The following is a 26,257-nucleotide window of genomic DNA, read 5'->3' as shown; positions in this document are numbered from 1 at the left end:
TCCCCCCCTCCCAAGCAACCCATCACCTTGTCGTCACAGTGACACGGCGGGACCATCCGTGACGGGGCTGCGGTGATAGCAGTCTGATCGAGAGGTATAAGTAACAAATGAGATCAATTAAAGACTCAGAGAGGGGCACCTGCCTAGAGCTCCGGTTGCACTAAAACGATCCCACCATCTTTGTTTCCTCCAGCAGGATTCCATTTGCAATCTCATCACTTCCACGGCTAACAATGCAGGTGATTGTTCCCTAATGGAGAGGGAGCTCCAGAAGGATAGCCTCTTCTCCAGACCTGAGGGTATCACTAGCATCAGGGCCCCAGGCCAGGGATGAGGGGCAAGCTCAGCTACACTCATCCAAACTACTTCAACCCTTTCTGTGGCCCCGCTCAACTCCGCAGGATCTCAACAAGCTTAATTTGTAACAAATTTGTAACTTCAACTCTCCTTAATTGAGTCGAAGAGGCCCAAACAAGAGACTGATTGAGGTGGATAATGGTGCCACAGGGGAAGAAAGGGAAAGGACCAAAAGGACTGACCTGTACCTCTCTTACTGACAACACTGCGGATGCAAAGCACACATTTTGACTTTACCTTTTAGCTGTGACTTCTAATCTTAACAAGTGTGGACATTGGCACCAAAAGTCTAGTGGTTAAGTGTGTCGACATATAGCATTAAGGTGATCCCAGCGAGTGATTCCCGACTCGAGGTCCTCTGCTGATCCTTCCCTTCTCTCTGCTCCAGATACAATCTCTACTATATGTTAACAAGCAAGTTAATCCACTGAAATAATTTGTTAACTTTTAACTTGGTAAAAGTTTCATTATTTGCTTCTGCACTTGGAGTGGTGGTCCTTCTATGATGACGTCAGCTTGACAGGTTCATTCACAATTTTTTTAACCACTAACCTCTTATCATTAGTTTGCTTTGAGAGAAAAAAGGCCCATCCCTACTCAATATTCCATTTCCATCAAAAGTACATCAACATACTGAAATAAAAGTCTCTGCAACCTCAGATTCACACTGACTATAAGAAAGACCTGAGAAACATTTGTTCAGATGTTACAGGTGTCTCGTGAGCTCTAAAAATCACCATTACATCCCGATGTTCAGAAGGTCACGTCTGTCACGTAACACCAAGTCCAATGTAGGGTCAAGGCAGACGGCATTGTTGTACAACTCTACAATTACACTTCCAGTAATGTCAGACAGAGAAACACAATGCGCAGGGCCCCCCGGCTGCAAAATCACTGAAGTTGAATACACAATTATGAGGGATAACAGTAACTGCGACAGCCTCCACCGCATCTGAGTGCATCTGTCTGAACCACCGGGTGATTGTGATGGCCTGTCTGTTCTTCTCCTCAATTCATCCAGCGCCGTCTGACTGCTCTGTTTACCATAACCTTGCAATCAGCCCACCTGACAGTGTACCATTACCCATGGTAACAAGCCTGGCGTAATTTCAGGCACAGAGTAGGCCACGGAGGAGACCGGGGCTGATGGTGTATTGATGGTGCGCGGCTCTGTTATCTTTCCCCTTAATTTGTTTTCAAGAACTGTGATTTACATTTCAGTTGGATTAAACCTTTTAATGTATCGCCAGCGTGAAGAGGGCCTCTCTGAACATCGCCTCTCCCCCTCCATCTTCCGTCCAGATTTCAAACGGCACATTTTCAGCCCTCAAGTGGAGAGGATTACAATTACAATTAAAAATCAAAAGCCCGAGTGTCCACCTAACGACTGCCCATCACCCTTTGTGCTGCTCTAAACAGCGCGCGGCGGGAGAAGAGAGGCAGGCAGATGTACCTCCGCACTGGAGCATCAGTAGGTATTTCTGACACAGTTCATCTTGTTATTACGCAATGAGTGTTATTTTAGATGAAAGTAGGGACGGCCAATAACATGCAAATGTAAGTCATTTGGCAGCAGGTAAAAGAACATCCAGGCAGGCCTTTTTAAAACAATAGTGCACAGTTTAATACAGAGTTCAATTATCTGCCTTGATGTTCTTTAGCGCTCTGTAGATCCAGCCTGTCGTCAGTGTTAAGGGATAAATTCTGTATGTTTATGCAGGTCTTTAACTTTTGCTTGTCATTTTAGAATATGCCTTTTATAATACTGAAATAAATGTTGAGATTAAACTGATGGCTGCTTAATGTCAACCATTTTACATGATGATAAAATAACAGAGGCGTTTGACTGCTTTCTGAGCTTGTTTGTTCTCTGAAAATTAGATGTACACCAGATGTTTTTATGAACTGTCTAATCAACCTGGTGTCGAAAATTCTTTAAAAAGAAAATGTTCAATATGACATGCAATTTATAAAAGAAAGAAAGATTAAATACTAAACATCCTGTTTTCTATTTATTATTATTAATGAAGTATACTATTATAATATGCAGTATGAAAATGATATAGGGGAGTTGAATCTAAATCCACTCTCCTCCGGTAATATAATACAAGCAATATGCTGTGATAACCCATAATGTAAATTATGATATTTAGGCAAATCTTATCTCTTGGTTATTCATTATCATTTTGCATTTTTACTATGATTTTTCAAAAACAAAATGCCAATGCAAGAGAAACAGCCAGCATCATTTGCACATGATATTATTCAAATAAATTCATTTTCTCCAAGGCAAATGATATCAATGTATTTTGCTTCTGTGACACTTATTGTTAATTTCTGCAATCATTTATGCTCAGATGTTGATACTTAATTCTGCATTATTAAGCATATTGCTGTTTTTTTTTATCAGTGATGATGATTTTCGAATTTACAATGCATAATCACACACTGAGTGCATTATTAACTGCTGCCTAAAAGTAGGTTGGCATATTAATGTCTTTCTAGAATTATTTTTACCATAAGTCATCAACATTTCTTATAGTGATTAATTAGAGTTCCTATAAAGTGGAATATGTCTCAAAAAATACCATAAAAACTGAAGCCCTTTGCTTTTAGTCGCATAAAAAGAAAACATAATACAAGCTCCTGCATAGAACTCAAATCTCTATATAGAAAGAAATATTAACATTATGCATATTGTTCAAACATTTAATTGACTGCAAATATTGTGTGAAATTGTAGAGAAATAAAATCTTTCTTTTGGTTATAATTTTTTTCATTAATTTTAAATTAAACTGTAAAATTTACTTACCACTTTGAATAGTTTTATATTTTTAAAAACATTACCAGGGTATCCCATATGCAACAACAAAAACAACGTGATTAACCTAGGGCCATTTAATAAATGTCTATAATTTCTGGTTTGTTAGATGCCTGTCTGTTGCAGGTGAAGAGGATTTATGTGTTTTCAATTCACCAGGGGGCGCAGTCTTTACAGACTTTGTCATACCTAAAAGAATATTCCTTCGATTTCCAGTTTATAAAAAACTTTGTAAAACCCCTTTTATGGTTTAATTTCATAATATATTTTTAAGCTTATCGGGTATTTGTTGTGTCTAATAGTTACAGCTCCTTCTTCAAAATATATTTGACACAAACTGACAAGAGATCAGAAAAGTGTACAGATTTCCAGAAAGTAAACACTAGTTTAGCGTTATCAAATACTCTAGCGGCATCTAGCGGTCATGTATGTCATCGTTCACCTTTTATTCGGACCCAAACGAATGCCAAACTAGTAGTCGGGACTTAGAATCCATGATACCTCATTAATAGCCGACAGTTTAATTATTTCGGTTAAATTTACCCTTATTTCGGAAAACTTACCTAACAGATACTTTGGTAGGCTACATAAACAAATCGATAATCATATGGACATTTGACGTGTTGGTCTTTATCTTTCTTATTTTATTTTAAAAGCTGGCGAAAACATTAACTGCAAACGATTTAGTGTAACAAAGCGCCGGTTGGTAAAGGCGGTGCGGGCACTTCTCCGTGGTTTGTCTTTTATTCATTGAGCTTTTGTCGCGTGTGGTACTAGATGAGGTTCAAAGACAAGTAACAACAATGTTTCATTTGGAGATGCGGAGCTTTTGATGTGCTCCACTTGTGCAGCACCTGTAGCTTTGATAGTGAAGCTCTTGGACCACACTGAAGAGACCACACCGGTGTTTTGTTATGGTTTTGTAATAGACTACTCGCCTACTCGCTCAAATTCTTCTTTCTTCATCCACGCATGGAGACCTTCTCTGACCGCAGAGGACGCGGCACAATACGGTTTTGTTTATCTGGTATTGTGCAGTTGATGAAGAATTGGTTGCAGGCGATTTTATCTTGCTGAGAAACTAGCTCAAAGGAAAATGGTTCACGTATCAAATTAGTGTTTGATTTAATCTTTTAAATATGTCATTCACTTGTTAAAATACCAATGAAAGATTTTAAGCTTGGTCTGTTTATCTTTATCAATCTTGTTTCATCTGCTAAAAATGCCTTTCATTTCATAGCTTCATTTATATATAAATGAGCAATTCCAGCTTTATGGATGTTACATTTTCAGTAAAAACAATACACCGAGAAAGTTAACATTATATTGAAACAAACATCTGTTTATATTTTCCAAAAGAAATAACCAGAGTTACGGGGTCAGAAAACTATCAATCTGTAAACGTTTTTTATACTTTAAATGAGGAAAATAAATATGAGTTGTGGATGTGACCAAAAAAGTCTGCGAGTTTACACAACATACTTTGTAGAACTTCTGTGAATTAAACTACACAAGACAAAATTAACAATGCTAAAAAGATCAAATTTGGCTCACTATAAAACAAACATGATTTATTTTATTTTATTTGACATTTTTTTGCATTTTTGGGCAAAAAGAAAAGCTTGTTATGGATGTGACACCTATTTGTTATAGATGTGACTGATGGGAAAATGCCACTTTTGTGACTTTGGTAAATCAAATATTAATTCATTCATTTATTCTTTTCGGCTTAGTCCCTTTATTAATCTGCCCTTCCAGCTGCAACCAGTCACTGGAAAACATCATTCACACACATACGGACAAATTTAGCCTACCCAATTCACCTATGCCGCATGTCTTTGGACTTTGGACATGTCTTTGATGGGTGAAACCAGAACAACTGGAGGAAACCCACATGAACATGAGGAGAACATGCCAACTCCACACAGAAATGCCAACTGACCCAGCCAAGGCACGAACCAGCGACCTTCTTGCTGTAAAAATAGAAAAATAGGAATATTAAAAAAGTACGTTTTCAGGAAAGTTAACTTTTTAATCACCAAAATTTTTCAGCAGAGAATAAGTTAGTATATATATATATATATTTATATATATATATATATATATATATATATATATATATATATATATATATATATATATATATATATATAATTTAAAAATAAATATTTAACATTTTGGAACATTTCACTAATGGTCTACAATTGATGGTCTCATATATCTCAAGAAAAAGTGACTATTAAGAGTGCTACAGAACTGTTTAAACATGGCATTTTCTCCTAAAATTTATGGTAGACTTAATGTAAACACTTAAAACAGGCAGTTAATGCTTGTCTTTCAACACTTCAGGCCAAGGTTCAGACTTTGAACAAGGTGCAATTTAAAGATCCTTCAGATCCCACATTGAAAGACAAAAGATTTGCTGATGTCTTCTTTTGGGACTCTTAAAAGCAATGGACCTCAACCATCTGAAAGACAAGACACAGCGAGACAGAGATGAACACAGGATATGCATTCTTTGGCTCTGTGACTTAGTATCAGCGTATATTACCGGTGACGCAAAATCAAAGCAGAGTTCTGCCATTGTTCTTAATGTCACTTCTCTCCAATTCACCTTGTCCTTTCTGCTTTTCTAGCTTTTGTGTAGAAAATCAAACACAGAAGCTCTGCAGAGAGAAAGAATGATCTGGAATGAAGTGCAAATCAATGATTTGTCAGGACATTCAGAAAAAGATGGAAACTCCTGTCGGCGGTGCACAACAGCATACCTCTGAGAAACGTATATGTGGCCTAATGTTGGCTAGCCTGCCTTAAGTAAGTTTGGTGGATGGTCAGTTAAAGCTGCAATGCATGCAAAAGGAAGTATTTTAAGGGGTCCTTGAGTATGACTGAACCTTTTTAACTTTAGTTTGTGTTAAATGTTGCTGATTGAATATGAACTGAATCTGCAAAGTTACAACGCTTAAAGGTCAATGTAAAGTGAGATACTGTCTTTAACAGAATTTGTCCTTAGAAATGGCTGCTAGAATACAATAAGATTCTTCTTCAGTTTGTGACATCATGAAACCTAAAAATTACACAAAACCTGCCCCTATAGGGATGACGTTTTTATACACATGCACTAGGCCAGTAGTCCTCAACCACCGAGCCATGGAATGAATTGGTACCGGCACAAGAAATCATTAATTATTTTAATTTTATCTATTATCTGAATCTGAGCAATCTTTTACTTAAAAAAAATCTTTAATTTTGAAAACTGACTGTATTCTCTCGGTTACAGCTCGGTCTCTTGAGCACCCAAATTGAACCCACAAGTAGCAAAAGGAGTAAGAAAGCTTTTGGAAAGTTTCTTTTCTAAGGGGAAAAGGCCCAGTAAAGGACCCGCAAACTGCCAAGGAAATGATCTGCAACCAATTTGTCAACAAATCAGGTGAATCCACGATGTCGGTACAAAAAAATCGACTGTTGGAGTTTGCAAATGACGGTGGTCTTTTAGGGGAAATTCGCATATCGCTTTTATAGAGTTCACGCAAGTTTGTTATTTCTAATGGAAGTGTGCAGCTTGCGCGTGCAAGCGGCATGACACATTCAAACCTTCCAGACACACCCAGTTGAATGAATTGTGTAAGCGCACAACAAGTCATGTAACAATAACTGACCGCTTCATACTTTGTATGGAATATACACAATATGGTAGTCTAATTTTTTTCAGACAAACACAAAACAAGGCGAAGCAGTAGGTAGTACTGTCGCCTCTCAGCAAGAAGGCCGCTGGTTCGAGCCTCGGCTTGGTCAGTTGGCATCTCTGTGTAGAGTTTGCATGTTCTCCCTGCGTTCACGTGGGTTTCCTCCAGGTGCTAAGGTTTCTCCAACAGTCCAAAAACACACGGTACAGGTGAATTGGATAAGCTAAATTGTTCGTAGTGTACGAATGTGAATGAGGGTGTATGGATGTTTCCCAGAGATGGGTTGCAGCTGAAAGGGCATCCACTGCGTATATCATGTCTTTCTCTTGTAAAAAAAAAAAGTTATATTAAAAATTCATGGATAACAATAGCCTGATTAGTATTAAAACTAACTTTAATATTGGCCGCCTTTGGTGCCATTACCCCCCCCCCCCCCACCACCACCTTTTAATTGATTATTTTTTCTTTCATGAATAAGGTCCAAGATTTAGAAACAAAGTTACTTGTAAAATGTTTTCTATATTTAACAACAATGCAGTAGGTCAGTAGTAAAAGGTGACTTAATTTTTGTTAGATTGTATGTTTTCTTGCACAGATGTTGGACTCATGAAAAAGCATTGGGCTATTTTCACAATTTATGATGGAATAGCAGTCAAAATAGAACAAATGAGCTCCTGTATGGGACAAATTCTGGACCTTTGTCAGTGGGGGGTGGGTCTTTCGAACCACCCAAACCCCTACGGGCCTGAAAGGTGAGCATTGACAATGCCATTTTTGCTGTCATACAAGCTCATATGCATTTTTTTCCCATAGGGAGAAGTCGTGAAAAAAACGCTGATGCTCATATATGGTCTTGACTTGTACTGTTTGAGAGGAACTTGTGAGCCAAGCTAGCCCACAAGCTCCCAATCCTAATTATGCATGTCAACAAAGTTTGGGAGCAGTCAGATTAAATTGAGTGAAGTGTGCAAGCTTGAACACAATCTATCTGAAGTTGACCAATCAAGATATACTTGCTGAACACAGATTTAAAAATAAAAATATATATTAATTAAGAGGTCCGAGAAGACTTAACATTATCATCCCTCTTAACCATATATGGTTCGCCCCTGCCTAGATCATGTGTGCTGAAATGTGTGTGGGTCTGCGGGTCTGCAGCTGGATGTTATTGCTGAAATGAATGACAGCTAGTTCACAGCGAGTGAGCAGCTAGTTCACAACGAATTCATCCAATGTTTCCTTTACAAATATTGAGAACATTACATTTTCTACTCTAAAACATAAAATCACTTGCAAAAACTAAGACGTATTCTAATCTCATATAATTCATATAAATAAATAAATATTTAAATAAACAAATAAATAATGAGACTATTTATTAAGAAATTAAATTTAATATTTATTATTTATTAGGAAGTCAAAAAAAATCATACTTTAATAATAACAATAAAATTAATGATAATGATGATTATTATTATTTTTATTCTTGTTAAGTGGGATATTGTTTATTTATTTTGTATTTTTTTTAAGTCCAATTTTATCATTTGACACATGCAAACCACAGCAGAAATGTTCTAACCTGCAGGCCCATGTCATATACAGTACAGATACATAATATATAACCTACTCGAAATGAAACGCATTAGTGAATGCTATGCTTTTTGTTTTCACAAGATTTGGAGACGTAACATAAGTTCTGCTTTTAAATAATAGGTCACGTATAGCTTTCGTCATGAGGCTGTGTTCAAAATTACATTAATTCGTAGGAAGTTTTCAAAGTGCACTGCGAAGGGAGCGCAATTGTAAACATGAAGATCGCTAAAACTGAACTGTAAAATACTTTGGAAGCAAATTACACTTAAGAGTGTTGACTTTATTGCTTTTCTTTTTTAAATAATTCCAAGTTTAAATATTAGAATGTTCTACATGAATAGGGCATAGGGGTCTAACTGGGAATAAAACACAGCATGGAATTATGTTTCTAAGTGAAGTTTATTCATAAACTAATTTCGAGAGGATCACGTGCTTATGATTTATCACGACCAGTCTCGCATTTGCTAATCACTAATCTTCCAATCATATGAGCCCTAAGCCACTATAAATAGCCTCAGTTTTCAGTTCACTTTATCTTCGTTTGGAAGAAACCCCCCTCCTCCCCTATTCTCCTCCTTTACCTGTGATTGGGCGGCACGGCGGTCCAGTGGTTAGCACTGCGAGCCACACAGCAAGAAAACTGCCGGCCCTAGTTCCATAGGACCGGTGGGTGTTTCTGTGGGGAGTTTGTATGTCCTCCCCGTGTCCACGTGGGTTTTCCCCGGGTTCTCCGGTTTCCTCCCACCATCCAAAGACATTCAACATACATAACAATCAAGCTTGTCTAATCCGTTACGTTCCCTTAGCTACAGCAGCAGGGGAGTTCTGAGATCCACCGAGCTCGGGCTCCCTTCTTGCTCTGCCAACGGGAGGAAGCCCCGGGCTCGAGGAGCCCTTGAGCTCGGGGCTCTCTCCCGGGACAGCATGCCAAATAAGCTTTGTAAATCATCAGCTAAGTGTGAACTCTTGAAGTATATACAGCTACAGAGGTGTAGTTGCAAGCGTACAAGTTTGTGACGCAGTTTCCGAATGTTCATTGGAACGACACATTTGGTAAACGACAAATCTACAAACTATGTTTGTAACGACGGAACATGCGACCTTAGTTGGGTATTTTCAGAAACGCACCCCAGGCTAGTTTCCCAGCATAAGTTGCCAGAGTAACTGAGTTTAAACTATCATAAATTTGATTTTTGAAACCGTATCCGCCATAAATAAACCTGACTTACCAAAATAAGCCTGGCTTTTTCTCTAAACTTGTTTTATGGAACAGCACCCTGGCATGCATAACGCACTTTATTTAATAGTCTCACAGGTCCTTGTAAACAGAGATAATTTTTTCCAGTTTATTGTTCAAATGTGAAAGTGCGGGTGATAAAGTGCTATCTATAAGTTGCTTTGCTAAGAAAATGGACATAGAAATTTAATTTTAAATGTTTTTTTGTATTATTTCATTTTTAAAATAATTTTGAACCTTCTAATAAATTCAACTTGTCAAAATATTGAGTTATGACATATGCAAACTCTAAACTTTGTTGTGCAGTGTGGATTTTCAGTTTTATATTGTAATGAATTATCTGAATATTTCTCCCAAATATTTCCCTCATTGGTTAACCAAAAGATATGCTGGCAATGCAAATTCATTGGTCAAAGTTGAGCTAGATGCTTCACCACTGATAAGGCAAAATCCGTCAATGGCATTACAACAGCTGTGAAAGTGCCACAAGAGTTCAAAAAGTTGCTATTCCTAAAGCTTGACTTTGACTTTTTGCACGTGCCTGTAGACAATGTGTGTATGTTAGTGTTATGCTATGTGATATTGTAAGAGGGAAGGTGTTTGGTGTAATTAGGGCAATATCAGCGATATCGCCTTACTCTCTTCTCTCTGCGATGATGAGCTGTACTGCCGGGTCTGTTGTTGCCTAATTCCTGCTAACAGCAGCCGGTGTAATCACACACCCCAATTAGCCACCCCTGCGCCCCACTTCCTCTGCACGCCTCTCCTCACCACGCTGCGTAATGAGCTTTCATCTGTCGCTGCAGTCCTTACAGGAGAACAGCAGAAAAGAGCACCTCAGTCACAGTACAATCCGTTATTCGCGAGTTTACAGACTTGTGTTCGCTTGGCTAGACTTTTTGGCAACTTATTGCTGCATTATTATGTGTTGAATTATTGGGTTTTTAAATCTTAAAGTGATAGTTCACCCAGAATTGAAAATGTACTTACTGTTAACTTACCCTTAAGTGGTTCCAAACCTTTATTAGTTTTAACCGTAAATTACTTTATTCTGTTGAAGACAAAAGAAGATATTCTGAAGAAAGCTGAAAACCTTTAACCATTGACTTCAATAGAGGAAAACAAATACTATGCATTTCCAGCTTTCTTTAAAATATCTTCTTTTATGTCAAACAGGTTTGGAACAATATATATATATATATATATATATATATATATATATATTTTTTTTTTTTTTTTTTTTTTTTTTTCATCAATCTGTTAATAAACCTTAATCCTGATCAAAACTACTAAATTGTATAAATTGTAAAGAAAATTACAGGATTTTAACTCTTTAATCGCTAAGTTTATAAATGATGTCACTGATTTGGTGGAAAAAAAAATACACAAAATAACATATTTCCAATATAAAAATACATTGTGGACTAGATTTTTTTAACCTTTTATCACACTCTTTAACATGTGAATGATTAATTACAACATTGGCATGATGCATTGTTAGATTTTCATTCTTTCTCCCTAATTTACGGTTGGTGGCTGTTTTTGCCCCATGCATTGACTTCCATTATAACCACATTTGATGGTGCATAAATACACAGTTTTTGTTTTTGTTTACTCCATGTAGTTCTGAGAGCTGAGATGCATATTTAGATTTTCTCAGACACATCAAGGTAAGTGCGCAAATGTCACTCTCACACACTCACAGACACAAGCCTATCTAAAGGGTTAATGGTGACAACTGATGATCAACAGTAAAAATTACAAATTTGACCTCTTCCCAACAGGAAAAACCAGGAACAATCAAAAATGCATGATTATATGGTGTCATGGTTTTGTGTCAAAAAATAAATAAATAAATAATTATAATGGAAGTCATTGGAGGAAAATATCCACCAACAGTGTCAGGGTTCTGCCACTTTGGTCTTGTAAATTCTTGTTTTGGTGGCAGAGCTCTGACACTACTCCATGTCTGGTCCTGTTTCTGTCTCTGTGTGCGCGCGCGCGCGCCGTCGTGGGTGTACGCGGAGTGTGTGCGCTGCCACTTGATGTGGCCGCGCACGCTCTGCGTCCCTCAGACGCGCGCGCTCTTGTACTAGTGTTTGTGTTTGTTCTGTCAGCAGCACGCTGCTTTATTCTCGGCGCCTCCGTCTAGTTGGTTTCAGTTTTGGTTGGCGCTGAGATGAAGCATGCGCGTTGCTTATGTGTGAGCGCACGGTAAGGTGTTTATCTATCGTGTGCTCGTGTCTTGCGTCTCTTGTCAAAGCACGTGGCTTGGTGTTTACATTGTGGTCACGTGCTTTTGTCGTGTGCTTCAGTGTTGCGTTATGTGAGCGCATGGCTTGTATTGTCTCTCTGTGTCATGCGCTCTCCCGTCTATTGTCTAGTCCCACCCTCCTTGTCAACCCATTATTAGTTTGTCATGTTCACCTGTGTGTCAATTTACTTTTTGCTTTATAATCCCCCTCATGTTTTCAGTCATTTGCCTGTTCGTCGTCGTTATTTCCATGTCGTGTGCTATCCAGTCTTGTTTGTCCTGCCAGCCCATCCAAGTTTGTTTGAGTGTTTGTTTTATAGTTATGTTTTTCCCCCTCGGGGTGGTTTTTGTTCTAATTTTGTTTTATTTTTATTATCAATAAATCATCCTGTTTGCACTTGAGTCCTCGCTCCCTCATCCTTTTTCCCCATTTCCCCTCACCAACCCTGACAAACAGTTAGGATCAACAAATAAAAATTAGTAATAGTGTGGGTTTTTTTTTTCACCAAATCAATGAGATCATTCATGAATTTGCCAATTAAAAAGTTAAAATACTGTAATTTTAAAAGCAATTTAACAGTTTTGATCAGGACTGAGGTTGATTTAACAGATTTATGCAAAAAAAAATATCTGATGCATTTTTACAGCAGTTTTTTTTTTTTTTTTTCAGTGGATGTTTTCATCCCGAACATACAGTAAGAAAAGGTAGTAAATTTGCCCAGGGTGTATAGCCTTTTTTTTTTTTCTAATGCAAAGCATTTTCTCAAAATACATGTCAAAATAAGATTTATTCCCAAAAATCATTCTGCTAGCTGAAACACAGAAAAAAGTTATGGCCAAATTAAGACTCAAATACAACCCAGAGTGGATGAAAACATCCCCAAAAGTACATTAGGGTTAATATGATTAAGACAATGATCTGGTTAAGAATTGTTGATTACCTTAATCTAGCTAATTAATTAATATGAAGATGAATTAAGATGTGGAGTATTCTTATTTTAGTCGCATTCCACTGTATACATGTACACACCTTAAATCACACTCTTGTGCTGGACTTTTCTCCACATTTTGCGACAAGAGGCACAAATGGCAAAGAAAAAAACGTTGCATTTAAATCTGTCTTAAAATAAAATCAAACTCCCAAATCTGTACCATATCGAAGACAAACTGTATTTTGATCTGGATGAAAATTTGCTCAGCATATTGTGGGGACATAATGCATGCCATCAAATAACATGCAAAACGGCAACATAAAAGGAATTTTCTAAAAACAACTTACGTAGACACCTTAATCATATTACTGTCTTACCTAAAATAATATAATTACATTATTGACGTCCATGTAAATGTACCAAGTGAAATATTTAAATTTTAGTTATCGTATTATTGTTTTTGATATTTTTTTTCCTTTTCTGCAAATAATAATTGTGAAGTATATAATATTTTGATTCTCAAATATGTGTTCCGAATAGGTATTATCATGAAAACAGCTTAATGATAAGCATATTATTTGATCTATTATTGGTAATGGACGCCGCCATGTTAGTCTGCACTTCAGTAGAGAGATTAGAGCTGCTGGATTTACAACATGATAGTTAATCAATTTAATTCATCAACTAACAAAATACACAAACGTAAATGGCTGTTTAATTAGGAAAAGGACAGTGTAAACATTCTAGTAACCTAAACATTGTGCATCTAATATGAATAAAAAAATCATTGCTTATATTTAAAGGTGTGGCTATCTACATCGACATCAGTGTGCTTATAAACCATAAATGTTGTGTTTTGCTATTACTTGTGTATTTAAATGTTTGAAACCTAAAATACATATTATTCAAAAACATTTTTGATTTCATATTTAAGTAAAGTGATGCAATCTTTATCATTATCATTGTGAGCCATTGCGAGAAAGCAAATTTGAATTTAGCAGCTGATCACATGATTGTTTGAAAATTCAAATCACACCAGTGTGATCAGCCAAGACTGATCACACCAGTAGGATGGTATGCATCAAAGCCTTAAAAAGAAAACACCCAAAAATGAGCTATTTGAATTTCTAGAGGGAACATCAGATGGCATTGTGAGTAGATGTAACAATGTGTATCATTAATAAAACTTTATAATGTAAAACAGGAACATAATTAACAGAATTAGGGATGTCAAAAGTACAAATTTATACCAATCAGTAATGTCAATTTAAAAATGTCCCGCTAACACCTAAGCATTCTTCAATATGCTTTAAAAACACTGCTGAAACACAACAGATATGACTGTGATTGTCACTTGATGCTCTTCACTTCATACTGTTTATACACAGATACACAGACATGAGAACATTTGAAAGCTGCATACATCTATGAGCAGATGTATTAGTGATCAACTGATAGATTATCTGATAGACGTAGCTTTCAAACACTCTTGTATACGAGTAAATGTGTATGAGGTTGGTGAAGTGCATGAAGGAATGATCATTGTAGCCAATCACAGTCTTACTAGTTCAGCGTATGAACACTATAGTAAATAGGGGTGTCAAAATTAATTGTTTCTTCGGTGCACCAAGATGCAGATGCGGACAATTTGGTATAGGTTCAGTAATAATCTTCACCGGTTATTATGTACTGACATCATTTATCTCATGCACTATGTCACCGTAGCTTACTATAGCGAGGGAGGCAAGCGTGAGTATTAACAATGCTCCAACTACTTAAAATGGCAGAAACTGTGCACAATTTCACTGCGTGTGTTTGCTGGACAGTTTTTCCCTGACACTTACAGCAGAAGCTCCTATTTCCAACCCAGGCTCATTCTGAAAACGTAGTCCCGCAGGCGTTTCTGGAGACCGCAGAATACGTCCCGGGAGGTACGTACGGCTGCAGTTTTTGTTTTTGCGAATGCGCGAGAGGCCGCTGTGTGCGCTTTTTCGCATCTCAAATGCCTCTCGCGAGTGCAGTTTGCGCCCGCGCTGTTCTCGCGTGAACCCACCCGAGGCTGCTGTCCAAATGACCGGATGATTGACTGCGCGACCGGCCAATCTGCTGACCTGCCCTCCTCCTTCCCTAAACCCAATCAATTTTACCGATTGACCTGCCCGCCCGCTCACTTCCCTAAACCTGACCAACAATTTACAAAAGCCGTCCAAAAAAAGAAAAGCCCTGTTTTCTTGGATTTTTTTTTACCGCGTTTTCAGATTTCACCACATTCTCACCCTGTTATGAAACTCGTTCACTTAATTTTTTGGATTCTGTTTTTGTCTTACCTGATTTCTGGAACCGCTCTTCCCCGAACTCGAAACCGATTGTCGTAGTCAACTCCTCTCTGCATCTCAAGTCTGCCGACGTACACGATGAGCTGAGTGGACAAACGGGTTGTAGCGGGAAAGCCCTCCACAAGGAGGTAAGCGGTCGGTCGGCAAGCGCGAAAGGGAACAGCGTCACACCGCCCCGTAGAGTTCGCTTTAAAAAAATAAATGCAGCCATACGTACCTTCCGGGACGTATTCCGCTGTCTCCTGACTACGTTTTCAGAATGAGCTTGGGTTGCCTATTTCACAATGACTGAGAGAATGTAAGTAAACTCCCATCTCTCTCTCTCTCTCTCTCCTCTCCTTTTCCTCTCCTCTTGGCTGTTATAGCAATACTTCCGCATAGAGCTGCGGGACCCGACCAGATTTCTTGCGATGCAGGAATAAATTTTCGAATAAAGCGCAGGAGCGGTCAGTAACTGGTGTAATTTAATTGGGAGCGGGCGGTCTAACAATAGTGCTCCCGAGCGAGCAAGCACACATTTGTGTGTGCGTCTGTGTGCGTGTTTATGTGTGCGGATGAGAAAGAGTGTGATGCTGTATGCCGCTTGTCGCTCTAATAGTCAATCAGTTATGTTCAAGATTACACACAGCAGTGCTCAATTTATTTATTTTTTATTTTTTTACATTTTAGCGCCGATTTGTCCTGAAGTTGGTACTTTGGCATTCCTAAAAAAGCAACACCTTAATCACAATCGTGTCTCATACAGAATAAGGTACATTATTAGATTACTGATGTCTATGTAAATTTAGCCCGTGTGCTCGTTTTGAAGTGTAAAGCGAGTGAGTTGAGCCCTCGAGGAGGGAGAACCCCAAAGAGTGATCAATATCAGCTTGCTCATCTGTATTCCAGAACCTCCTCCCTTTTCACTGTCTGTTTGTCCTCTTATCTCAGCATGTCTTCGACAAATCAATGAGCCAGTCGTTAGTACAGAGCCTGCCTGTTCAGCACATAGAAACGTCCCATATTAGAACAAGCTTCATGAATCTTCATGATTGTGTTCTAGTGTTTTCCGACTCATAGGTGAATGGCTGGATGGACTAACAGACAATGGCTGAAGGAGACTATTATTTATATTTTGATGTATGTATGCAGTGCTTCTGTTTGAAGTTTATATAAAAATGAAATAAAAAATTATGTATCAAAATAACCGGTAATAAATTATTAATCTGTAAACTAAACATTACTTTATTATGAACTAATGATGAGTTAAGGTGCATACTAATCATTAATTAACTTTAACTAGAACATGATTCACAAGAGTTCATATGCGAATAATGGCTACATTAATTACTTGTTAGCACATGTTGTTAATTAATTCATTATTTAACATTTAATTTTAAGCTAAATGTAACCAACATGAACTGATGAGCTGTTATTGTATAATTATGATGTGACTTTACTTGGAGGGGCACATCACCATTAATTTATTGTGAACTTGTGTTTTAAAACTGTTCATGTTGATGTTGAAAGAACACTTTTGTATTGTTATTCAGTGTAAATGCACTAGTTCTACGTGCAGGAGTAGTTCATGAGTAGTTAAGAATGGGTTAATGATGATGTTCCCCTCTAAGTAAAGTCATGATATAATTCTATATTAACATATCATGGGTTCACAATGGTTAAATTAAACAAACGGATGTGGTAATGAATACATTAACAAACAAGCATGTACTAACAGGTAATTTCGGTAACCGTTATTCACACATAAACTCTTGTAAATCATGCTGTAGTTAAGGTTAGTTCATGATTAGCGCATAGATTAACTCATCATTAGTTAATAATAAAGTAATGTTTAGTTTACATATTAACCCATCACTATTTATACTGTTATTGTAAAGTGTTACCAAATAATCAATACATATAGTAGATACCTCAGGATCACTAGTGAAACTGTTAAATTGCTTCTATTTTTTTTTTCTTTTGATAAAAAATGCTTCCTGAGAAATTACTCTAACTTATCAACATAATTAAATTAGATTTTCTTTTAAATTCAAATGTCAAAATAATTTCTGGGTTTATGTCAAGGTTTAAATAAAATGCCCATTCAGTGCCTATGTTATATGGCGAATTGAACTTATGCTTTGATATTTTAATGAAAACTTCTGCCTAGAAAAAAAACAAAAAAACATGTGATTGGTTAGCCACAGGCTGATTGTTGCTCATTCCTGATTGGCCTACAGAACTTTAAAAGCTGTGACTTCTTGTCACTCTTGCCTTTCAGTGATTTGAACAATTTGTCTTTCTAGTGCAGAGCTGTGTGTATGTGTTGAAGTTTGTAACAAGAGATTTGTGAATACTGTCTGCTTTGTGTTTGATTATTAGTTTTGATCTACCAGTTTATTTGACCTTTGCCTGTTTGACAATGATTTATGTAATGTCCTTTAAACATGTTAGCTTCTCCTTTTAAATATTGTACATACTAGATTGGGATGGTAAGAAGTCTGTTGCCAGTTTATTCGTCAAAATCTATAGATTTTTTTTGTCAGGTAATTATTGTATTTTTTTTTCTCTTTTGTTCATTTTAACGGGTTGGTTACACTCAAAAAATTATGTTTGCTGTCTAAACGTAAGCCTAAACTTATCACCTTGGTGGCATTATTAGCATTAATACATCTTCCACAATGGCTATTTATGAAATTATATTTTTGTATGTCAAGTTAGTACACATTTGCACTGAAATGACTAAATGTAATGTAATATAACTGTTCATAATTACAATGACTATAACTGTGTTCATAATTCACTATTTTATATAATGCAAATAGCCCTATTTGCATTTGTTTGCAGTGATTATATTTATAGGTGCTTGGTTTGGTTTGGAAAAAAAGTATTTTAAAGATTCTTTAGGCTTAGAGGATTTGCTTCACCTTCACCTAAATACGTTCAAACATAGAGTGGAGTGTTTTGTTTGATCATTCAGTTTGTGCTCTGCATGCATGCTTAAAAATAATGTCATGAGTACAGTGCATGTTATAGATGGCTGAAGTACACTTTTTGCTTAATAATATCACTACTCAGTTTTTGCCCCTTTATTTTACCCTCAAAATAAAGAGTAAAAAAAGATTTGTCAAAAGCTATTGATTTTTTTTTCTCTATTTTTCCCCTCATTTCAAAATATGAAATTTGCTGTTAGTTCAGACTAATTATTTATGTTGTGCATCTTCCCTAACCACAAACATCTTGGCTAAAACCAAAGCTAAATTAGCTATCAGTAAAAATCTAATAGTATTTCTGTAAAATTCAATAATTATCTTACTTAAAAAAAATCCTTAAAAGTGACAAGTTGACTTTACTTAAAAAGTGTGCAAACACATTGTAACTTGGAATTAAGCTAACAATTTGTATGTTTATGCACAAAGTTAATTTACTTGATGTTTTTAAAGCAACAGATTTACTAACTTTTTAAAGTCAACTAATCACATTTTAAAGTTTAATAATAGTTAAGAATAATAATAATAATTCCTTGCATTTATATAGCGCTATTATATACACTCGTTAGCTGCGTCCCAAATTGCATACTTATGCACTATTCTACGCTATTTTGTAGTATAAATAGTGTAAGTAGTGTGTTCACACTGAAAACTCTAAAAATAATAAGTGCACTTTAATTACCCAGATGATGCACTCATTCAGCCGCTAAAATGAAGTGTGTAATGATGGACACTTTACACACTCAATGACAGGTTTGCTTACGTAGTGGAAGGGGCGGAGCTATCGGACGCACATGTTGAATAACTTTATTTATTTTGGATGGTGAAAGCAAAATTCTCCTAGGAGAGTGATTATAGCGCCTCCCGATGGTGAATGCGGCAATACTCACGGCAGGTATTATTTGATAATTCGGTCGTTTATTTCATTGATTTGGCAACCGTCAAACATCATCAGGGAAACGGTTTGAATTTCCGCTTAGCAAAAAAACATTAGTGTGCCATTTGGGACGCCACTACATACATATACTATCCTGTTGAGTGTGTAAGTGCATAAGTACAAAGTGCATGAGTATATAGTGTATAGTGTGCCATTTGAGACGCAGCTAAAGTGCTTTACACAATGGGGGATCTGCTCATCCAACACAAGTGTGCAGCATCCACCTGGATGACGCGACGGCAGCCATATTGCTCCAGACCGCACACAACACACCAGCTGATTGATGGACAGGAGACAGAGTGATGAAGTCACTTATGATATTGGGATGATTAGAAGGCCATGATGGACAGAGGCCAGTGGGCAAATTTGGCCAGAATGCCAGGGTTAAACCCCTACTATTTTTAAAGGGCATCCTGGGATTTTTAGCGACCACTTAGAGTTAGGACCTCGGTTTAACATCTCATCTGGAAGATGCCGCTCACTGAGCAGTATAGAGACCCCATAAAAATAATGGGGCATTAGGACCCACACAGACTGCAGGTTGAGTGCCCCTGTTGGCCTCACTAACACCACTTCCGGCAGCAACCTAGCTTTCCCATGTGGCCTCCCATCTATTGTTGGACTATTGCTATCAACGTCTATCAGATTTTCACTGGGAGCCCAAGTTTAGCCTTGTTTTAGCCAAGACTTCTATGTTTAGATGTCTATTAGGCATCTTTTAAACACAAAAGTGCTTGGTGAAAAGCATCTACACCATTAAATCTTTATGCAGGGACAGAGTTAAAAATTATTAGGTCTCCGGAAAATTTTGAACCTCTTCCCAACTGTCAACTATGTATTTGTGTACTGTATGTTGGTAAAAGTGTTGCCTTATAATACCTTTTTTTTTTTACTTTCTATGGCCAAGTTCAGTGCTGTGAAACTGTATGTTTTACATACAGTAACCACCACTACTTGAAAACGTTCAGCGATATAATAATTCTGATACTACAGCCAAGCCAAATGTTGTAGACCCTCGCACATTCACATCTGAAAATCTTCAAGCGCAACAAATGGTTATATTAAAATGATATGCAAACATTAGATGCTGAGGGCCGGGTTTTGTCATTTGTGCGAAGATTGAGTGAAATGATCCAGGAATCATTTTTCTTTGATTTGTGTCATGAATATGTATTTTCTGAAAACATTATTAATGACTCCTTGTTTACATATTCAGGCTCATATAAATGCCATTTCACTAATAACGTGTGAAAAAAAGTTTGTCTGTCAAGTTTGAGACTATGTTGTCTATCAAGGGTAATGGTGGTTAACGGATATGGATGAAGAAAACCCACATTAATCTTTGAGAACGTTTGTGGCTATTTCTACAGACACTGTAGTTGTTCTAAAATAAAAATTAGCTTGAACTAGGCACCATTTTTTATAAGTAGTGTTATTTTAATTTTGTCTTTCTCTATGGAATAACAACTTTCTCAGCAAAACTGAAAGAATAACACAACCATTTGGTTGCATAGAAGAATGAGAACAAAGAATGGGCTTACATACAGTATCTGCAGTGAAATGCAAATGAAAGCACACTTCTGTTGGTCAAGTTTATGCCCCGTTCCTTCTTAGCTTCTATCATATGTGCACACAACGACCTCTAAACATGTATACTCCACACAGCATTAAACCACATTAGGGTCATTATAGAAGTTTAAAGCCAAACTGTCACAATCGAATGATTGCATTAGAATGCAAAAATATATTTTGTTGTCTTGGTTGATTGCTGTGTAAAGAAGAATAGTGCATTTTGTTTATATGCTTCAGCCAGTTTGATCTATGTTTCTGTGACAGAAGTGTGCAATTTCAGCTCAATTTGTGTTTCTTTTTTGCCATCATTTATTCATCCTTATGTCATTCCAAACAAATAGATGAACAAGATGTCTGTTCATCTTCAGAACACTCAAAGAAGATACTTTTAAGACTAGAATGAGGCATTTCTTTTATTTGTAATTTAACAGCTTTAATTGTTCATTATAGCTTTGTAATTTTAATAAAATTTACAGAACATCCCAATGCAAAGAAACCAACAAAAACAAATGTCAAGTAAAAAAAAAAAGAGAAAACTTCAATGTACCACAAACTCAATTTACTGTAATATTAATCTATATTGACCTTAATGAAAACGTTAAATAAAATATGTTAAGGTAGTAAAAGATAAAGATTGGCCCGGAAACAACATTTTACCAACTGTTTTATAATTTGCATTGAGTTGCATTTAAATCTATCCAAACACACTCCAAATATATTGGCTGAGAATTGAATTATTGAGTTAGTTTAATCGCAATAGGATTAACGTTGAATGAGGTTTCTAGAAACACTAGCTCCTAAAGAAGCTATCCGTTTTTTTTTTTTTTTTAATTCAGCCTGTTTAACCTTTGTTTCTTTAATCTGGCTTAATGATGTTTGTCTATACTATCTTTTATATTTGAGTTTTATATTTATTCATTCATTTTCTTTTCGGCCTAGTCCCTTTATTAATCTGGGGTCACCACAGCGGAATGAACCGGCAAGTTTTTCAGCATATGTTTTATGGGAGCTGAGCAATCGCCTCTTCCCTTCTTGTATGGGAAACATCCATACACTAGACCAAGGTTCACCAACCCTGTTCCTGGAGAGCTACCTTCATGCAGAATTCAGTCCCAACCCTGATCAAACCTGAACCAATTAATAGTACCTAAAGCAGCACTTGATAATTATAAACGGGTGTGTTTGGTCAGGGTTGCAACTGAAATGTGTAGGAAGGTAGCTCTCCAGGAACAGAGTTGGTGACCCCTTCACTAGACAATTTAGCCTACCTTATTCACCTGTACCGCATGCTTTTGGACTGTGGGGGAAACCCACGTGAACACTGGGAGAACATCCAAACTCCACACAGGAACGCCAACTGACCCAGCCAAGGCTAGAACCAGCAACCTTCTTGCTGTGAGGCGATCGTGCTACCTACTGCACCACTGTGTGGCCCCTAAGTTTTATATTTCAACTCAAATTCTGCATTACTACTTATCACCTTGGCTACATTACTTAGCATTAATACATATTTCATGCATGGCTATTTATGCAATTATATTTGTATGTCAAATTAGTACTTGGATTAGTACTTGGCGACGCGGTAGCGAAGTAGGTAGTGCAGGTTTATACAAATCTATTTTATAATGCAAATAGCCCTATTTGCATTTGTTTGCACTGACTGTGCTCACCGGTGCCTGGTTTGGTTTGAAAACGAGTATTTTAAAAAGTCTTTAGGGTTAGAGGATTTCCTTCACCTGATAAATACCTTCAAACAACTATTTTGCAAAGAGGTGACTTTGTCACATTCACAGTACCACAAAGTGAAACATCTTGTTTGAATGTTCAGTTTGCCTGGGGTGCATGCCTGAAAATTATGTCATGGGTACAGTGCACACACTGTTGCAGACTGCTGAAGTACACAATGGGCTTAACAATAATAAATAGTAATAAACTCGTTATTTCAAACCTCAATTTTACCCCCAAATAAACAGCAAAAAGTAAATTAATTAAAAATACACAGGGGCCTTAAAGCTAACAAACTTCTAACAACAATCCCTTTTTTGTTTTTGCAGGTTACGCCACAGCCAGTCATCCACCGACACCAGCTAAAGCATGCACACACAGACTCACATCCACGCACAACACACCATCACCTCCCAGCCCTCTGCTGAGCTGTTTGTTTAGGAATCTTGGCCTGAAAATTGTATTCCATCGACCATGCTCGCTATCAACACACAATTATCTGGGTTAATCATGTGGAACAGTGGCAAATTCACCTGGGGCTTAGGAACTAATGACATTCGCGTCTGGCCTGCTTTAGTGAAATAGCCCCACACCTGCAGCAGGAGAGACGAGATTGCCAAAGAAAATTTGGTCTCATTTTGTCCCCCTCCCATCTACCACTGCACCCTCACCCCCGTTTGTGCAACTCTCTCTCTCTCTCTTTCATTTCCCAGCTCTCTTTCTTCTTTTTAAATCTCCCTTTTTTTTGGCTCGTACGACTGTTTACTCTCCCACTTTCTATTCGTACCTGCTCTTTCCTTCTGAGCTTCTCACTGTTTTTATGCTGTCACCTTTCCATTTTTTTTTTGATTGTTGAATCTGCCTGTCATTCTTTCCATCTCCAACCCATTGCTTTCCCTCAGGTGTCGCCTTCTTTGTTTCCATTTTTAAACAGTGAGTCCGCCGGAATACATCAGCAAAGGCATCAGAGTTGTCATTGTCAATAGGGCGAAGAATACCATTCTGATCAGCGCGTCAAGCCTCATCAGATAGCAAATGCATAAAACACCAGAACATCAGACGAAAGCCGAGATGCTCACATGCGCGCTGGACGGCGAGATGTGCTCACACTGCATAATCATGGTGCGATTGTGAGCGGGCAGAAAGATGCTGTCACGACATCACCTCTCCCACAATCCCCCGGCTTTATGAAGTCATTTCAGCCAACTTCCAATACAGGAAGAGAGTCTCATCGCTCATAATTATTTATCGATACTGTGACATACTTTTCTCATCACAGGCCGCATCCATGTGTGAAATAGCAGCGTGCAACTGGGAGATTATTACCTGTGTGATTGTGATAGGCTCCCTGTGTGCTTGGGATAATCAGCAAGGCGCCGCCACAGACAAGGCTGCCAATCAATGCAGCACCGAATCAACTCAACTCTTTCACTCAATCATATTGCATCTAGATCTGGGTAAGTTGGCACACTGTCTTACACGCGAACTGCACTGCCAGCACCCATCGCTTCCACAAAAGAAGATGTGCATTTATGGTAATCATTACGTTGGGTGCCAAGGAAGTAAGAATGGAAAGCCATTGTATGGCGATTCAGTCCTAGAATGCGGAGTACGCCATCGAGCGCTCTTGAATGTATGCACTCAAACAAACACATAAAGACCTTGCAAGTCAACTCCTCCACACCGGGCCAAGTTAATTGAAAACTAAAATAAATAATCAAATTTAAGGCTTAAAGGTGCATTTTAGCACACGCGACACCACATAGGACCGTGGTGGTGTTATCCTCCAAAGTCCATGACATGGTTTAACAGTCTCATAGAATTTATAAAACGCCCCTGAAGGCCCACATAATCTCTCCTTTTTTCCGCTTAATGGGAGATAATACAGGAGCGTACCCTGATGAATCAACACGCAACAGCAGCTTTAGTTTGATAATTAATACCGACGTTGGAAATAGATTTGTGATTTGGCAGCGCAGGTCTCTCAGTCTGATACGGCACAAGCCAAGCCCCCCGTTCCAGCCGGATCTGCATCCATTCAGCTAATCTCATTTTTTCAATAGTGTTAATTCTTCGACTAAAGCCTGTTATCTCATTAAGAGCCCTGCCATGGGATCCGATGGCACCCTGACATCTGTATTCATTCGCCTCAAAATTAGTCCTGACACAAATTTAATGAAAAAATAAAATAAAAAATTCTCCAAACACAGGAGATTAAAAGACGGGCCAGGAATATCAGAAAAATTCCTTTCTATAGAAAGGGTTGTTTTGCTAATTTTTTTGGTTTCCCTTCAGAGGTGGTTTAATAACATTTTCATGCTGCCTCTGTATTCGGTTGTTTCATTAAAACCTTGTGTGTATTGAGGTCAGACGTAAATCCCTCCTTCTAAGATCCTTAAATCTTGGTCTTTTCTACCACGAGTCTGGGATGCTTTATGCGAGCGCTCAGTTCTGTGATCAATGACATATTTGATTAGACTGTCGCATCACTTTCTTTATTAATCTTGTGACCAAAACAAAAGAATTGGATGCTAAGTAAAATCCCTCTTCATCAGGCACCTTTACTTCCTCATTCTTCACACCTCCTCCTCTTTCTCCCATCGGTCCCTGCTGCACGAGTACCGGCGCTGATAATTCTCTGCTTGAAAAAAAAAAAGACATGAAAGCACTCATGGATGAAAGAAACTTGGATTTAATCTTTCTCTCGCTCACACTTTCAGTACACTGTGTCGATCATTTTTCTCAGGAAGAGTGTGGAGAGGCTGGGACGTGAAGAGGGGAGGACAGAGGAAGACAAGAGGGAATGCAAACTCAATCTGATCATTAAAGAGAAGCTAAAGATTTTCCGCCTCTAATTGTACATGGTGACAAATAATGAATGACAAATCAAGCTGGAAAAACAAACTTAACCTTTCATTAAAATTTACTATTTGGACATGGGTTATTTCTAAGTTTTAACAATCCAACATATTTGCATTTTAAATGTAATTGTCAGTGTAACTATGCTCTTTACTTATTATTTTTTTTGTGTAATTGTAATTTGCTAATTTATGGGGGAAGGGTTGGAAACGATATTTGTTTGTTTCATCCAGCAATTTTCAAAGTTAAATAAAATACTATTTGACTTAATATTGGCTTTATTTGGTTCAAATAAATGTTTATCATGTAATAATGTGTAGCTTTTTTCAAGAAATATAATAATTAAGCCGTTAAATGTCACTTTAAACTGTACAGAAGTGTCTTAAAAAATATCAAGTAAAATATTTACTGACATCATGGCAAAGATAAAATAAATCAGTTATAAGAAATAGGTTTCTAAAACTAATATGCTTAAAAATGTGCTGAAACAATCTTCCCTCCATTAAACAAAAATAAACAGGGGCGCTAATAAGTCAGGGGGGCTAATAATTCTGACTTCAACTGTATATATATATATATATATATATATATATATATATATATATATATATATATATATATATATATATATATATATATATATATATAAATAATGACTTAAAGCTGAATATTTGGTATCAGAAATGGCTTATTTGAAAGGCAAATGCCTCTAGATTACACTTATTTTACCAAAATAAAATATGATCTTGCCTTGATTTTTAATTATTTAATAAGGATAGTATGGTCTGGCTTTGCTTAGACAAAAGTCTTGTCACTTACGGTAACAGAAATGATGTAAAGTATATAAAGTCATGCTCCATTGGAAAAATAATTAATATTATGTATGACTCCCACGCATGAGCTTGGAATACTGCATCCATACATCTCTGCAACGACTCAAATAAGTTATTAATAAAGTCAATTAAAGTCTGCGATAACT

At 37.2% G+C, this 26,257-nt stretch overlaps 1 long non-coding RNA gene across 1 annotated transcript; it reads left to right on the top strand.

Moving 5' to 3' along the window:
* Positions 1-1,772: 1,772 nt before the first annotated feature.
* Positions 1,773-25,546, top strand: LOC141386204 (uncharacterized). The gene is made up of 3 exons (XR_015493349.1): positions 1,773-1,832; positions 5,815-5,992; positions 22,749-25,546. It is a non-coding gene; the product is annotated as an uncharacterized LOC141386204 (long non-coding RNA).
* The last annotated feature ends 711 nt before the right edge of the window (positions 25,547-26,257 follow it).

Source organism: Danio rerio, chromosome 6, assembly GCF_052040795.2.
Source record: "Danio rerio strain M-AB ecotype USA chromosome 6, GRCz13ab, whole genome shotgun sequence".
In the NCBI taxonomy this organism is placed as follows: domain Eukaryota; kingdom Metazoa; phylum Chordata; class Actinopteri; order Cypriniformes; family Danionidae; genus Danio; species Danio rerio.
The sequence above is the reverse complement of the archived record's forward strand: the minus strand, read 5'-3'. Positions and strand labels throughout refer to the sequence as shown.